At 39.8% G+C, this 15,342-nt stretch overlaps 1 long non-coding RNA gene across 2 annotated transcripts in view; it reads left to right on the forward strand.

Moving 5' to 3' along the window:
• The window catches only part of LOC105611804 (uncharacterized), a 175,460-nt gene that overhangs the window by 142,498 nt on the left and 17,620 nt on the right, over positions 1-15,342 (forward strand). The gene's annotated exons all lie outside the window — the stretch shown is intronic.

The following is a 15,342-nucleotide window of genomic DNA, read 5'->3' on the forward strand; positions in this document are numbered from 1 at the left end:
GTGTGTGTCTGTGTGTGTGTGTCTGTGTGTGTATCTGTGTGTGTCTGTGTGTGTGTGTGTGTCTCTGTGTGTGTGTCTGTGTGTGTCTGTGTGTTGGGGAAATGATGGCAGTGAAGAGGTGGAAGCTGTATGGCCAGCCTAGAGCCTACTGCAGTGGTGCAGGCGCAGTGTGACAATGGCTTGGTCAAAGTAGTGGCAAAGGGACTGATGACCAGACTGACTATGCATTGCATGTGGGCTCTGACAGAAAGAGCAGAGCTCAGGAAGATTCAAGGACTGGTGTCTGAATTTATGGCCGAGGGATCACACTGATGACGATTACTGTGGGCACTCAGGGGTGGGAGAGGGATAGCGCTCTAACCTGGAGTGACCATGAGGACTTTGGGAAAACATGGTGGGATTTGAACTGGATATTGAGGGAGGTACAGAGTTTGTTTAAAGTCAAGAGGAGAGGGGCAGGGATTTAAGGCTAGTGAAACAGGGCCTGAAATAGGGGAAAGTGCAGAACTTGGAAAAGGCAATGGTGTTTCCTGAGATGAGGAAAATTGGGAAGGAATAGGTTTTGAAAGACTATTGAGAATTCATTTTTGGACATATCAATTTTGCAATGTCTTATTAAACATCTCAACTATTTTGGGTCCTTTCCTATTTCACGCTCTTTTATGTATAATAGTTCTTTGTCAGAAGCAATAAACCAAGAACAGATAGTGTTGTACTCAAAGTACTTTATAATATCTTTGTCTTTATCTTCTTTAGTTACGATTCACATGAAGATGATGTCACCAATTCCAGATCCCATTAGGAGGTTTTAAAAAAAAACGCTTTTCTCTCTCTCAGTGATTTAGTTGGCAATAATTATTTTATTCCATGTTGGACTCCTAAACTGCCTAGTTGTTTTTCAGAATTACCATTAGCTCTAATGTTTAGAAAACTTTGTGTGATATTTATCATTTCTTATTAGAGTTCTGGTTCATTATGTTTTCTTTTCATGTGATTTAGTTTTTGTTTTCCGTGAAAATTTATGTTACTTCATTAAAGCCATGAAACCCCTTTCACAGCATTTACTTCTTAACTTGTGGAGACCATTACAGAGGGCCCTCCCGTTGCTCTCAGATCATCTAGATACTGAAATGGAGATCAGCTTTTGATGAAGAATACTTTTTCTAAAACAATGACATCAAAAAACAGATAATAAATTTTGTCCACCTGAGGAAGTCCTACATGTGGATTCCTACACGTAGAAATTTAACATTGAAGGTAAAACTAAGTTACGATTTTTCTACTTCTAGCTGTGTGGCCTAGAACAAGTTAAATGACTTAAAACTTTGGACTCTAAACCCTGTTTTATCTGTTAAACGATAATGGAACCAAATTCCTTAGTTTGTAGGAGATTTTAAGGAGATAATCCACATGAAGAGACTCATACAGCATGAGGCACATAGTAAATGCTTAGTAAATTATTAAGATAAAATATCATATTTTATCATCACCAAAGATAAAATACCATATCAAATGTGCTTTTATTTTTTATTTTTTTAATTTTAAAATCTTTAATTCTTACAGGCGTTCCCAAACATGAACCCCCCTCCCACCTCCCTCGCCATAACATCTCTGTGGGTCATCCCCATGCACCAGCCCCAAGCATGCTGTATCCTGCGTCAGACATAGACTGGCGATTCAATTCTTACATGATAGTATACATGTTAGAATGCCATTCTCCCAAATCATCCCACCCTCTCCCTCTCCCTCTGAGTCCAAAAGTGCGTTATACACATCTGTGTCTTTTTTGCTGTCTTGCATACAGGGTCGTCATTGCCATCTTTCTAAATTCCACATATATGTGTTAGTATACTGTATTGGTGTTTTTCTTTCTGGCTTACTTCACTCTGTATAATCGGCTCCAGTTTCATCCATCTCATCAGAACTGATTCAAATGAATTCTTTTTAATGGCTGAGTAATACTCCATTGTGTATATGTACCACAGCTTTCTTATCCATTCCTCTGCTGATGGACATCTAGGTTGTTTCCATGTCCTGGCTATTATAAACAGTGCTGCGATGAACATTGGGGTACATGTGTCTCTTTCAATTCTGGTTTCCTCGGTGTGTATGCCCAGCAGTGGGATTGCTGGGTCATAAGGTAGTTCTATTTGCAATTTTTTAAGGAATCTCCACACTGTTCTCCATAGTGGCTGTACTAGTTTGCATTCCCACCAACAGTGTAGGAGGGTTCCCTTTTCTCCACACCCTCTCCAGCATTTATTGCTTGCAGATTTTTGGATCGCAGCCATTCTGACTGGTGTGAAGTGGTACCTCATTGTGGTTTTGATTTGCATTTCAAATGTGCTTTTAGTATTTACTCCTTGCAAATAAAACACTGATGCAGTCTCTGGTGGATATAAAAATGGAAAATATATTTAGTTCCCTCCAAAAAATTTATACTCTACTTACAGAAATAAGTACTATTTTCAAGAAGACTATGATAATAAAAATATTAAAATGTAGTTCAATAAAGAAAACATGGCAAAATGGCACAAGATTTATGGCCCATGGATTTCACTGATAATAGTGGTGGAGGGCATTCAGAGGTGAGAGAGATGGCTTTCTAGCTTGGGGTGATCATGAAGCACTTTAGGAAAACATAGTGGGATTTGAACTGGATATTAAGGGAGAAACAGGATTTATTTAAAGCCAAGAAAAAAGGGTCAGACATTTCATACAGGTGAAATTTAACAGGGAAAAGTGCAAACTGGGAAGAGTCAAGTGTGTTTGTAGAAATAGTGTTCATAATATAGAGAGCTATGATTTATATCAGAGAGCTCATCTTTTCTGATGAGCTCTTTTTAAAAGTTCTATTGACAATATAAAGAATAAAAACTAGAAAGGTAAGTGAATAGATGTATGACATAAACAAGAATTAAAATTTTCCTTGCTAAAGACAAAAAGTTTCGAAAATGTCAGTAAAGAGTGATTCTCAGTTCAGTTCAGTTGCTCAGTCGTGTCCTACTCTTTGCAACCTCATGCATTGCAGCACACCAGGCCTCCCTGTCCATCACCAACTCCTGGAGTTTACCCAAACTCATATCCACTGAGTGGGTGATGCCATCCAACCATCTCATCCTCTGTCATCCCCTTCTCCCCCTGCCCAAAATCCTTCCCAGCATCAGTCTTTTCCAGAGTCAACTCTTCACATGAGGTGGCCAAAGTATTGGAGTTTCAGCTTTAGCATCATTCCTTCCAAAGAACACCCAGGACTGATCTCCTTCAGAATGGACTGGTTGGATCTCCTTGCAGTTCAAGGGACTCTCAAGAGTCTTCTCCAACACCACAATTCAAAAGCATCAATTTTTCGGCACTCAGCTTTCTTCACAGTCCAACTTTCACATCCATACATGACCACTGAAAAAACCATAGCCTTGGCTAGATGGACATTTGTTGGCAAAGTAATGTCTCTGCTTTTGAATATGCTATCTAGGTGGGTCATAACTTTCCTTCCAAGGAGTAAGTGTCTTTTAATTTCATGGCTGCAATCACCATCTGCAGTGATTTTGGAGCCCCCCAAAATAAAGTCTGACACTGTTTCCACTGTTTCCCCCTCTATTTCCCATGAAGTGATGGGACCAGATGCCATGATCTTAGTTTTCTGAATGTTGAGCTTTAAGCCAACTCTTTCACTCTCCTCTTTCACTTTCATCAAGAGGCTCTTTAGTTTCTGTTAGCTTTCTGCCATAAGGGTGCTGTCATCTCCATATCTGAGGTTATTGATATTTCTCCCAGCAATCTTGATTCTAACTTGTGCTTCTTCCAGTCCAGAATTTCATGATGTACTCTGAATATAAGTTAAATAAGCAGGGTGACAATATACAGCCTTGACGTACTCCTTTTCCTATTTGGAACCAGTCTGTTGTTCCATGTCCAGTTCTAACTGTTGCTTCCCGACCTGCATACAGATCTCTCAGGAGGCAGGTCAGATGGTCTGGTATTCCCATATCTTTTAGAATTTTTCACAGTTTACTGTGATGCACACAGTCAAAGGCTTTGGCATAGTCAATAAAGCAGAAATAGAAGTTTCTCTGGAAGTCTCTTGCTTTTTCGATGATCCAGCGGATGTTGGCAATTTGATCTCTGGTTCTTCTGCCTTTTCTAAAACCAGCTTGAACATCTGGAAGTTCATGGTTCATGTATTGCTGAAGCCTGGCTTGGGGAATTTTGAGCATTACTTTACTAGCATGTGAGATGAGTGTAATTGTGTGGTAGTTTGAGCATTCTTTGTCATTGCCTTTCTTTGGGATTGGAATGAAAACTGACCTTTTCCAGTCCTGTGGCCACTGCTGAGTTTTTCCAAATTTGCTGGCATATTGAGTGCAGCACAGTCACAGCATCATCTTTCAGGATTTGAAATAGCTCCACTGGAATTCCATCACCTCCACTAGCTTTGTTCGTAGTGATGCTTCCTAAGGCCCACTTGACTTCACATTCCCGGATGTCTGGCTCTAGGTGAGTGATCACACCATTGTGATTATCTTGGTTGTGAATATCTTTTTTGTACAGTTCTTCTGTGTATTCTTGCTACCTCTTCTTAATATCTTCTGCTTCTGTTAGGTCCATACCATTTCTGTTCTTTATTGTGCCCATCTGCATCAAATGTTCCCTTGGTATCTCTAATTTTCTTGAAGAGATCTCTAGTCTTTCCCATTCTATTGTTTTCCTCTATTTCTTTGCATTGATCACTGAGGAAGGCTTTCTTATCTCTCCTTGCTATTCTTTTGGAACTCTGCATTCAGATGCTTATATCACTCCTTATTAAATCTTTTATTTACTTTTATAATGGTAGAAACACTATGTCTGGGTTTTCAAGACAACTAGACAGCCGTTTGAGAGCAGAAAAGTCTGTGCTTGCAGATAAAAATCTTTAAGGTCTTTGGCTTTACTACAAGTTTCAGTTCTTTATTTTGGAACTCAAAAGCCAAGACTTTGACCATTTCCTTTTTGGGGCTCTGTTTTCTTGAGCTATTGTTTGCTGCTGACAAAATAGGAGAGGGCCATAGAAATGCAAGTAAAATGTATTTTTAAAAATTGAGATATAATTGACATATTATATTAGTTTTATGTATACAACATGAATATTTGATATTTGTTTATATTGTGAAATGATCAGCATAATGTGTTTTGTTAACATACATCACAAAATTTATTTTGTGGTAACAAAATTTATTTTTCTTATGAAGAGAGCTTATAACATTTACTCTCAGCAACATTCAAATATGCCATACAGTATTATTATTGTTAGCTAGTCACCAAGCTGTACATTACATCTCTGGGCCTTATAACTGAAGTTTATACTTTTGACCCCTTCACCCATTTCATCCATTTGCGATACCCACAGATTAAAAATCTTGGTTAATATCTCACATTTTTTTTTTTGCTATAAATGCTACCTAGTAATGAAGGTCAGATCAACTAAAATATAAAAATAATAACAGATAAGATAAAATAATTGGTTATATTTAATGCAAGCACTAAATTTTCATATTTTGAACATGTAAAATTAAGTACATATATTTTAATGATTAGAAGTTTTATGCAATGGATCACATGTTTAAGGACTATCACTTTGTTTTTTATTTTCATTATTTTTATTGAAGTATAATTGACGCAATATTATATTAACTTTAGGTGAATAACATAGTGATTCTACATTTATATATCTTACAAATTGATCACAATGTCTAGTAACTATCTGTTACCATACAAAGTAATTACAGTATTACTGACTATAATTCAATGCTGTACATTACATCCCCATGACTAATTTATTTTATAGCTGAAAGTTTGTACTTAATCTTTTCACCTGTGTCACCCAATTCCCACACTCCCAGCCCTCTGGCAACCCCCAGTTTGCTTTCTGTATCTGAGTCTGTTTCTGTTTTGTTTTTTTTTCTTTTGCTTTTTAGACTCTACATATAAGTATTGTATGGTGTTTGTACAGTATTTGTCTTTGATGACTTATTTCACTTGGCATAAACCCTCTAGATTCATTCATGTCTCACATGTCAGGATTTCATTCTTTTTTATGGCTGGGTAACATTCCATTGTTTGTATATATACCACATCTTCTTTATCTGCTTTAAACATTTAAGTTGCTTCCATATCTTGGCAAGGAAATGGCAACCCACTCCAGTATTCTTGCCTAGAGAATCCTGTGGACAGAGGAGCCTGATAGGCTGCTGTCCGTAGGGTCACATAGAGTTGGACACGACTGAAGCAACTTAGGATGCATGCATGCACTGGAGAAGGAAATGGCAACCCACTCCAGTATTCTTGCCTGGAGAATCCCAGGGACAGAGGAGCCTGGTGGGCAGCTGTCTATGGGGTTGCACAGAGTCAGACATGACAGCAGCTAAGCTGTTTGGATATATACCTGGAAATGGAATTGCTAGATCATCCAGCAATTCTTTTTCTTTTTTTTTTTTTTCATCCAGCAATTCTATTTGTAGTTTTTTAAGGAATCTCCATACTTTTTTCCCTAGAGGCTGCACCAATTTACATTCCCATCTGCAGTACATGAGAATTCCTTTTTAATCTACATCCTCATCAACACCTGTTATTTGCTGTCTTTTTGTCTTTTTGATAATAGCCATTCTGTCAGGTATAAAGTGATATATCATTTTGGTTTTGATCTGTATTTCCCTGATGATTAGTGATTGTGAGCATCTTTTCATATGCTTTTGACCATCTGCATGTCTTCTTTGGAAAAATGCCTGTTCAGATGCTCTGTTTGCTTTTCTTAATATCGAGTTGTATGAGTTCTTTATATATTTTGGATATCAACATCATTTCCCTTTCAGAAGTTGCCTTTTTATTTCATTGATGGTTTCCTTTATGGTGCAGAAACGTTTTGCTTTGATGTAGTCCATTTTTTAAATATTTGCTTTTGCTTCCTTTGACGGAGGAGACAGATCCAAACAAAATATTTCCAAGACTGATGTCAAAGAGCATACTGCCAGTGTTTACTTCTAGGAGTTTTATGGTTTCAGTCTTAAAATTAAGGTTTTAGGTCTGTCTAGTCAGAGCTTTGGTTTTTTCAGTAGTCATGTATGGATGTCAGAGTTGGACTATAAAGAAAGCTGAGCACCAAAGAACTGATACTTTTGAACTGTGGTGTTGGAGAAGACTCCTGAGAGTCCCTTGAACAGCAAGGAGATCCAACCAGTCCATCCTAAAGGAAATAAATCCTGAATATTCATTGGAAGGACTGATCCTGAAGCTGAAACTCCAACCCTTCGGCCACCTGATACGAAGAATTGACTCATTTGAAAAGACCCTGATGTTGGGAATGACTGAAGTTGGGAGGAGAAGGGGACGACAGAGGATAAGATGGTTGGATGGCATCACCACTCAATGGACGTGGGCTTGAGTAAACTCTGGGAGTTGGTGATGGACAGGGAGGACTGGCGTGCTGCAGTCCATAGCATTGCAAAGAGCCAGACACCACTGAGCGACTGAACTGAACTGAATTTATTTTTAGATTATTTTTATATGTGATGTAAGAAAGTGGTCCAGTTTCATTCCTTTGCTTGTAGCTTTTCAATTTTCCCATTGTTATTTGTTGTTGTTGTTGTTATTTAGTCACTACATTGTGTCCAACTCTTTTGCGGCACCATGGACTATATCCTGTCAGGCTCCTCGGTCCATGGGATTTCCCAGGCAAGAATACTGGAGTGGGTTGCATTTTCTTCTCCAGGGGATCTTCCCAACCTAGGGATTGAACCCATGTCTCCTGCTTGGCAAACAGATTCTTTACCACTGAGCCACCAAGGAGCCCTTGTCATACACTAGTTGACCATATAGGCATGATTTTTATTTCTGGGCTCCCAGTTCTGTTGTTTCCATTGGTCTATGTATCTGTTTCTGTGCCAGTATCATATAGTTCTGATTACTATAACTTTGTAGTATAGTTTGAAATCAGGGCGCATGACACCTCAGCTTTCTTCTTTCTTAAAATTTCTTTTTCTGTTCAGAGTCTGTTTTCAATACAAAATTCTGAATTATTTGTTTCAATTCCTTGAAAAATACCATTGGCAATTTGAGAGGTATTGCATTGAATCTGTAGATTTCTTGGAGATAGTATGGACATCTTAACAATATTAATGCTTCTAATTCACTAGGACAGTATATCTTTCCATTTGTTTGGTTGTTTTCACTTTCTTGTGTCAATATTTTATAGTTTCCAGAGTATAGCTCTTCACCTTCTTGGTTCAATTTATTCCTAAGTATGCAGTTGTACATGGGATTTTCTTAATTTCTCTTTCTGATAGTTTGTTCAGTTCAGTTCAGTTGCCCAGTTGTGTCCTACTCTTTGCAACCCCATGAACTGCAGCATGCCAGGCCTCCCTATCATCACCAACTCCCAGAGTCTACTCAAACTCATGTCCATCAAATCAGTGATGCCATCCAACCATCTCATCTTCTGTCGTCCCCTTCTCCTACTGCCTTCAATCTTTCCCAGCATCAGGGTCTTTTCCAGTGAGTCAGTTCTTCACATCAGGTGGCCAAAGTGTTGGAGTTTCAGCTCAGCATCAGTCCTTCCAATGAATATTCAGGACTGATTTCCTTTAGGATGGACTGGTTGGAGTTCCTTGTAGTCCAAAGGACTCTTAAGAGTCTTCTCTAACACCACAGTTCAAAAGCATCAATTCTTTGGTGCTCAGCTTTCTTTATAGTCCAACTCTGATATCCATACATGACTACTGGAAAAACCATAGCTTTGACTAAATGGACTTTTGTTGGCAAAGTAATGTCTCTGCTTTTTAATATGGTGTCTAGGTTGGTCATAACTTTTCTTCCAAGGAGCAAGCGTCTTTTAATTTCATGGCTGCAATCACCATCTGCAGTGATTTTCAAGCCCCCAAATATAAAGTCTGTCACTATTTCCCTTGTTTCCCCATCTATATGTCATGAAGTGATGGGACCAGATGTCATGATCTTAGTTTTCTGAATGTTGAGTTTAAGCCAACTTTTTTACTCTCCTCTTTCACTTTCATCAAGAGGCTCTTTAGTTACTTTCTGCCATGAGGGTGGTGTCATCTGTGCATCTGAGGTTATTGATATTTCTCCTAGCAATCTTGATTCTAGCTTGTGCTTCTTCCAGTCCAGAATTTCATGATGTACTCTGCATATAAGTTAAATAAGCAGGGTGACAATATACAGTCTTGATGTACTCCTTTCCTGATTTGGAACCAGTCTGTTGTTCCATGTCCATTGTACAGAATTATACAGATTTATGCATATTTATTTTGATCCTGCCACTTTACTAATTTATTTGTTAGTTCTAATAATTTTTTAATGGAGTCTTTGGGGGGTTTTCTGTATATAGCGTCATGTCATCTGCAGATTTACTTCTTCCTTTCCAATTTGAATGCCTTTTATTTCTTTCCTTTTCTGATTGCTGTGGCTAGTACTTCCAGTACAATGTTTAATAAAAATGGAAATAGTGAGCATCCTCATCTCTTTCCTGATTTTAGAGGAAATGCTTTCAGCCTTTTACCACTGAATATGATGCTAGCTGTGGGTTTGCTGTATATGGGTTTTATTTAATTTGATACATGTTCCTTCTATGCCTAATTAGAATGTATTATTAATCTATTAAGAGTGTTTTAAAAATCATGAATGGATATTAAATTATATCAAATGGTTTTTCTGTGCCTATTTATATAATTATGTGACTTTAATTATTCATTCTGTTAATATGGTGCATCACATTGTTCGATTTGCCTATATTGAATCATCCTTGCACCTGTGGAGTAAGTATCACTTGATGGTGAATAGTCCTTTCAAAGTGTTGTTGAATTTGGCACGCTAGTAGTTTGTTGAGGATTTCTAATTTATGTTCCTCAGGGATTTTCACCTGTAATTTTCTTTTCTTTTTTTTTTTTTAACTTCTTGGATTTGGACAACTGTTTTCTTCACCAGGTTAGGAAGGTTTTCAGCCATTATATTTTCAGATGTTTTCTGTTTTTATTTCTTTTTTTCTCTCCTTCTGGGACCTCTATCATGTGAATGTTAGCACACTTGGTGGTGTCCTAGAGGATCCCTTAAACTATCCTCATTTTTTTGTATTATTATTATTTTCTCTTCTGGTAGATTAATTTCCATTTCCATATCTTCCAGATTGCTGACCTGTTCTTCTGCATCCTCTAACCTGCTGTTGATTCCCTGTAGTATAGTTTTCATTTCAGCTATTGTATTCTTCAGCTCTGATTGGTTCTTTTTTGTATTTTCTCTTTGCTGAAGTTCTCACTGAGTTCATCCATTCTTCTTCCAAGTTCAGTTAGAATCTTTATGAATATTTATTTCAACTCTTTACCTGGTGAATTTTATATTTCCATTTCTGTGAAACTTTGTCTTGTTTCTTTTGTTTGGAAGGTGGTGTTTTTGTCTCCTTATTTTGTTTAACTCTTTGTGTTTGTTTCTATGTATTAGGCATATGAGGTATATCTCCCAGTCTTTAAAGAGTAGCCTTATGTAGATGTTGTCCCGTGGGGCCCGGTGACGCAGTCCCCTGGTCACCAGAGCCAGCTGCTCCAGGTGTATCCCCTGTGTGGGCTGTGTGTCCTTTTGCTGTGGTTGGACTGTGATTGCTGCAGGCATGCTGTTTGGCAGGGTTTTCCCTCAGGCCAGCTGGCTGAGAGGTCTGCATGTGATTGCTGTGAGTTTGTTGAAATGTGGGACCGGCCCCCACTGTGAGTGGCTCTGAAGCCTTGCTATGGCTGTTGTGAACATGCTGTGGTTGGGGGCTGACCCTCTGGAGCAGCAGCTGCTTTGGAGGGGCTGCTGATGCTGGTAGAGGACACTTGCTGGGTGGGTGGGCTGGGAGCTGCTTTGGAGAGGTCCTCTGGGATGGGTGTGTTGAGCAGGAGAGAACACCTTGGGAGAATACCTGGGCGGGAGCATTTTTTTTTTAACTAAGATGATGAAAAATAACAGAAATGGCACCTGCCAGTGCCAGGCCAGGCAGGTAGAAAGAGAGCAAAAGAAAATGGCACCCGCCAGTGCTTCTCTCAGGAAGGAAGTTTTTCCAGATCCTTGCCACTCCAGCACACTCCCTACATTAGTCAGTTGATCTCCTTGTCTGACCCAGGCAGTTTTCAAGTTGGTTCTTCTGTGCTAAGACACTGTGTGAGTCTGTACAGACTCTTCAGGAGCAGAATCTTGGTTTTCCATAGCCCTGTGGCTCTCCCTCAGAGAAGGCAATGTCACCCCACTGCAGTACTCTTGCCTGGAAAATCCCATGGATGGAGGAGCCTGGTAGGCTGCAGTCCATGGGGTCGTGAAGAGTCTGACTGAGTGACTTGACGTTCACTTTTCACTTTCATGCATTGGAGAAGGAAATGGCAACCCACTCCAGTGTTCTTGCCTGGAGAATCCCAGGGACGCGGGAGCCTTATGGGCTGCCGTCTATGGGGTTGCACAGTCGGATACGACTGAAGCGACTTAGCAGCAGCAGCAGCAGTGGCTCTCCCTGATATAAGTCCCACTGGTTTTCAAGGTCTGATGTTAAAGGGCTCATCTTCCCTGTGCAGGTCCCCTGAGCTGGGGAGCCCAGTGTGAAGCGTGGACCCCTTGTTCCTCAGGGGACATCTATGATTGTGTCGTTCCCCGCCCCAACCCCAACCTGTGGGCCACTGCATCGGGAGTGTGTGTTGTGACTAGACTGCATCTCTTCTCTTTCTACCCATCTCCATACGGCCTTTTCTTTGTATCCTTAATTGTAGAAACTCTGTCCTGTTAGCCCTCAGGTTGTTCTCAGAGATAGTTGTTCTACGTGTGGTTGTGGTTCATTGTGTCTGTGGGGGGAGGTACACTCGTGAGCCTGCTACTCTGCCATCTTGATCCACCAGATGTGAAGACTGTCACTTTAGAAGGATGACAAATTATTTGACTGTCCTTTTATTTAGAAATGTATGAAGTTAGTAAATAGAAAAAGGGCATTTCTTGTGCAGGAAACCATACAGTGGAGAAAAGTCGCAAAGATCTAAGGGGCTTACAGGTGTTTTATAATGGCTGGATCATACTCTGTGTGTATATGTGTTTGTGTGCAAACGTGCAGCTGTGGGCGGTGGAGAAGGGGGCGAGACGGAGGGAGGGAGAAGGCAAGAGAGAGCCAGTAAATGCTGAGGTTAGAGTGGTTTGCAAGGGTAAGAGCTCTGAAGAGACATGTATCATGGAAGAGGCAATGAGTTAGTGAAAAACTGGACCACACTTATAGTGCTTTTGATGGGAATCACCTCAGAAAGAAGGGTGTTTCCATCATTCAGAAGAAAACTGTGGCAATCCAAGCAAGAATGGCAGAACCCATATCTAAGTCAGCCACGATGGAAAACTGAAGACAGCATCATGAGATATTTAAAGTAATAAAGAGACTTCATTACTAACAGGTCTTGGGGACAGGAGAGGAATGAGTCTTGATTGACCTGTGGGGTTCTGGTTAAGGTGACTGGAGAGCATCATTTACTTCACAAATAATTATGTATTAGTGTGTCAAACTCTTTGCCAGCCTTTCTGAAAGGTTGTAGGCACACAAGGGTAAATGAGTACTTACTAGAAGAGAAAGGTAAGTGAACATACAAATATATTACAATTCGCAAGTGATGCCATGCATCCTGAAAAAGAATCCAAGAGAAAAAGAAAGCAGAGATGAATTATAGGGAGAAACAGTGGCATTCAGTTGTAGACACAAAAAGATCAGGAGAGCTTTGGAACTGCCAAGTGGGAATTGAGAAATATACGGAGAGGCAGCCAGGACATGCCACCTTGGAATCAGAAATACCTGGGCTTGAATTGCTGCCTGGCTCAATCAGTTGTTAGGTTTATGACATCAGGTTTCACCATCTGGTTTATGATTTCGGTTTCATCATCTGAAAAATGGGATTCAGGTCATCCCCCTTTCAGAGTTATTCAGGATGAGGGATAATACTCTCTTCCATCTTTAGTGCAGTAAGTGACAGAGGGTGCAGGGTTTGCGGTGGTTCTGAAGTGTGGTGGCCTTGCACAGTGCAGGTCTGGAGTTCAGGTGGGACTCTCAGCTGGGGGAAGCAGATGATTAGTGATCCTGCAGTAGGGGAGAGACCACTCCAGAGAAGTCTAGCAAGAAGAAACGGCATGACGATTGCGAAACATCCTCCTGTCTTCTGAATGGTTACTCAGTTCCAAAAATGCAGATTATTCGGTTCAGTTTATCTGAATAATTTTCTTGCTTTTGGAAAGACAGGGAATTACTAAAGATAGCAATGTCTTTAAAAATTAAGTCTTTATGTTTTTTCCCTTAAAATATGCACATATAACTGTTCCATACTGCATACAAAGAACTCTCTAACTTGTCCATCTTTAGGATGATGACTGTGACCATCCTTACCATATAATTTAATGATGACAGTATTTCATTTGAGATTTAGTTTTTAAACCAGTCACTATTTAGTCACAAAAGAGTCTCTTCAATTTCAGAGGCTGAGTTGTAAGCATGTGACTGACTGAAAGAAGTTGTAATTTTGGTCTTTAATCGGCAAAATCTTGTTTGATTTATGGGAAAATTGGGTATATCAGAGCCAGAGTGTTCCTAGGTTTAGTTCTGGTGTGGTTTCCTGGTTCCTTGAGGAAACTTGGACAAGTTTCCAATCTGTCTGAACCTCAGTCTTCTCAAGCTTAAAATGTAGTTAATAATAACTTCATTGCACATTTATTGTAAGACTAAAATGAGATGAGAAGTGCAAAATGACCATCGCAGTGCCTGGCACCTGGTACTGTCCAAGTTCTTTCCCTGGACACAGCAGGTCAGCAACTTTTTTTTCTGTTTCCTCTTCTCAAAGAGTAAGTATCGATGTCACTTTTCACCAGTCCTTTGAGTTAATAATAACATTCATTTGTGGCAACTCTCAAAACTGCCACACTAAGACACAGAATCTGAGCTAGCACATATAGTCCAATTTTAGGGTTAGTTGCTTTGGATGTAACTTGTGTATGAGTCACTGAAGGGCTGGGCTGCTAACAGACAGACTTACAGCTTAACAGCAGACTGTATTTACCTTGACTGTCGTTTATTATCCCTCTTACTAGCAGAGGTCGGCGAGAAAGAACTCAGTTACTGCTGCTGCCAGAAAAAACACATCTAAATGTCTAATAATATCGCTAAATGCATTATTAATTAGAAGCAGCAAGACGAGCTATAATCCTGTCAAGAAGTCAAATGATCCAGTAGGTTTTCCCACCTCCTAGGGAAGCCCTCTTTCTGTATACCATTCCTTTTAAAGAATAAGTTTCAAACTAAGTATGTTTATAGATCTGGCAGGTTCTTTTCTTGTATTGAAAAGTTTCCTTTCCTTATTAAGAGTGGAAGCTCTCTAATGAAGACTTAATCACTGTTAGTGCTGCTTATTTACTATCACTGCACTTCTGCACGCAGCTTATTTCTTCATTTCCCCCTCCTTTCTGGCATTTGCCATCTGAGACTGCTGCTGCCCTGCATTTACAACACCGCTTCTCTTGTTTTACGCTAGCGTGCTTCATTTTATTTTTCTTTCGTATTCCATCTACAGCTTTCCTCCACTTTTGTTCTCACATGCCATTACCCTCTAAAATCCCACACTCTGTCTGAATAACACCTCTTTTAGGCTCACGGTGACCTGCCAGTTACAGTGGTCTGGGCGTCTGATCCATCAACTCACTTCACGCTGCACGTTTGTGGGGCAGTTCCAGTTACTCCCTGCTACTGGATTTTTGTTTGCAGTTAGGACCCCTCCCCCAACTCAACCACAGGCCCGTGTGCTCTTTGGCCCTCACCACTCTCCTTCGCTATACATGAGTAAAAATGCATCGTGGTAGGATTTTTTTGAGGCACAAGTAAAATAATGGATATCAATATTTTTCGTGAACTCTGAAGACGTCACTGATTATTGAAAAGGAGTTATTCTTCCAAGCCTTTCTGCCCATAAAGTGTTCAAATTTGAAAATACCACTGGTCAAATCCTTTTAGTAAACTCATCTCTTTCTAGTTAGGTAAATGATCTAACCCCCTAAGTGACTGGTTCCTAGTTTTAAGCAAAACCGTAGGACAAAGTGACTGTGATAGGTGCCAGATGTTGGGTGGTGTCTTCAGAAAGTGGGGAATGCTGCTGCATGTATGGCTGACAGATTTTTTTTTTTAATGACTGCAGGTGAGAAAGATGCTGCTTGTTAAAACAGATAAAATACACTCATGATTTCCCACTTTATTTTCTCTAAGTTCGTCAGCTGTAGAGCCTAGATTCCTTCAGCACTTTCTTTCTTTGGTTTTTGTTGTTTCTATAG

Source organism: Ovis aries, chromosome 12 (assembly GCF_016772045.2).
Source record: "Ovis aries strain OAR_USU_Benz2616 breed Rambouillet chromosome 12, ARS-UI_Ramb_v3.0, whole genome shotgun sequence".
Lineage (NCBI taxonomy): Eukaryota > Metazoa > Chordata > Mammalia > Artiodactyla > Bovidae > Ovis > Ovis aries.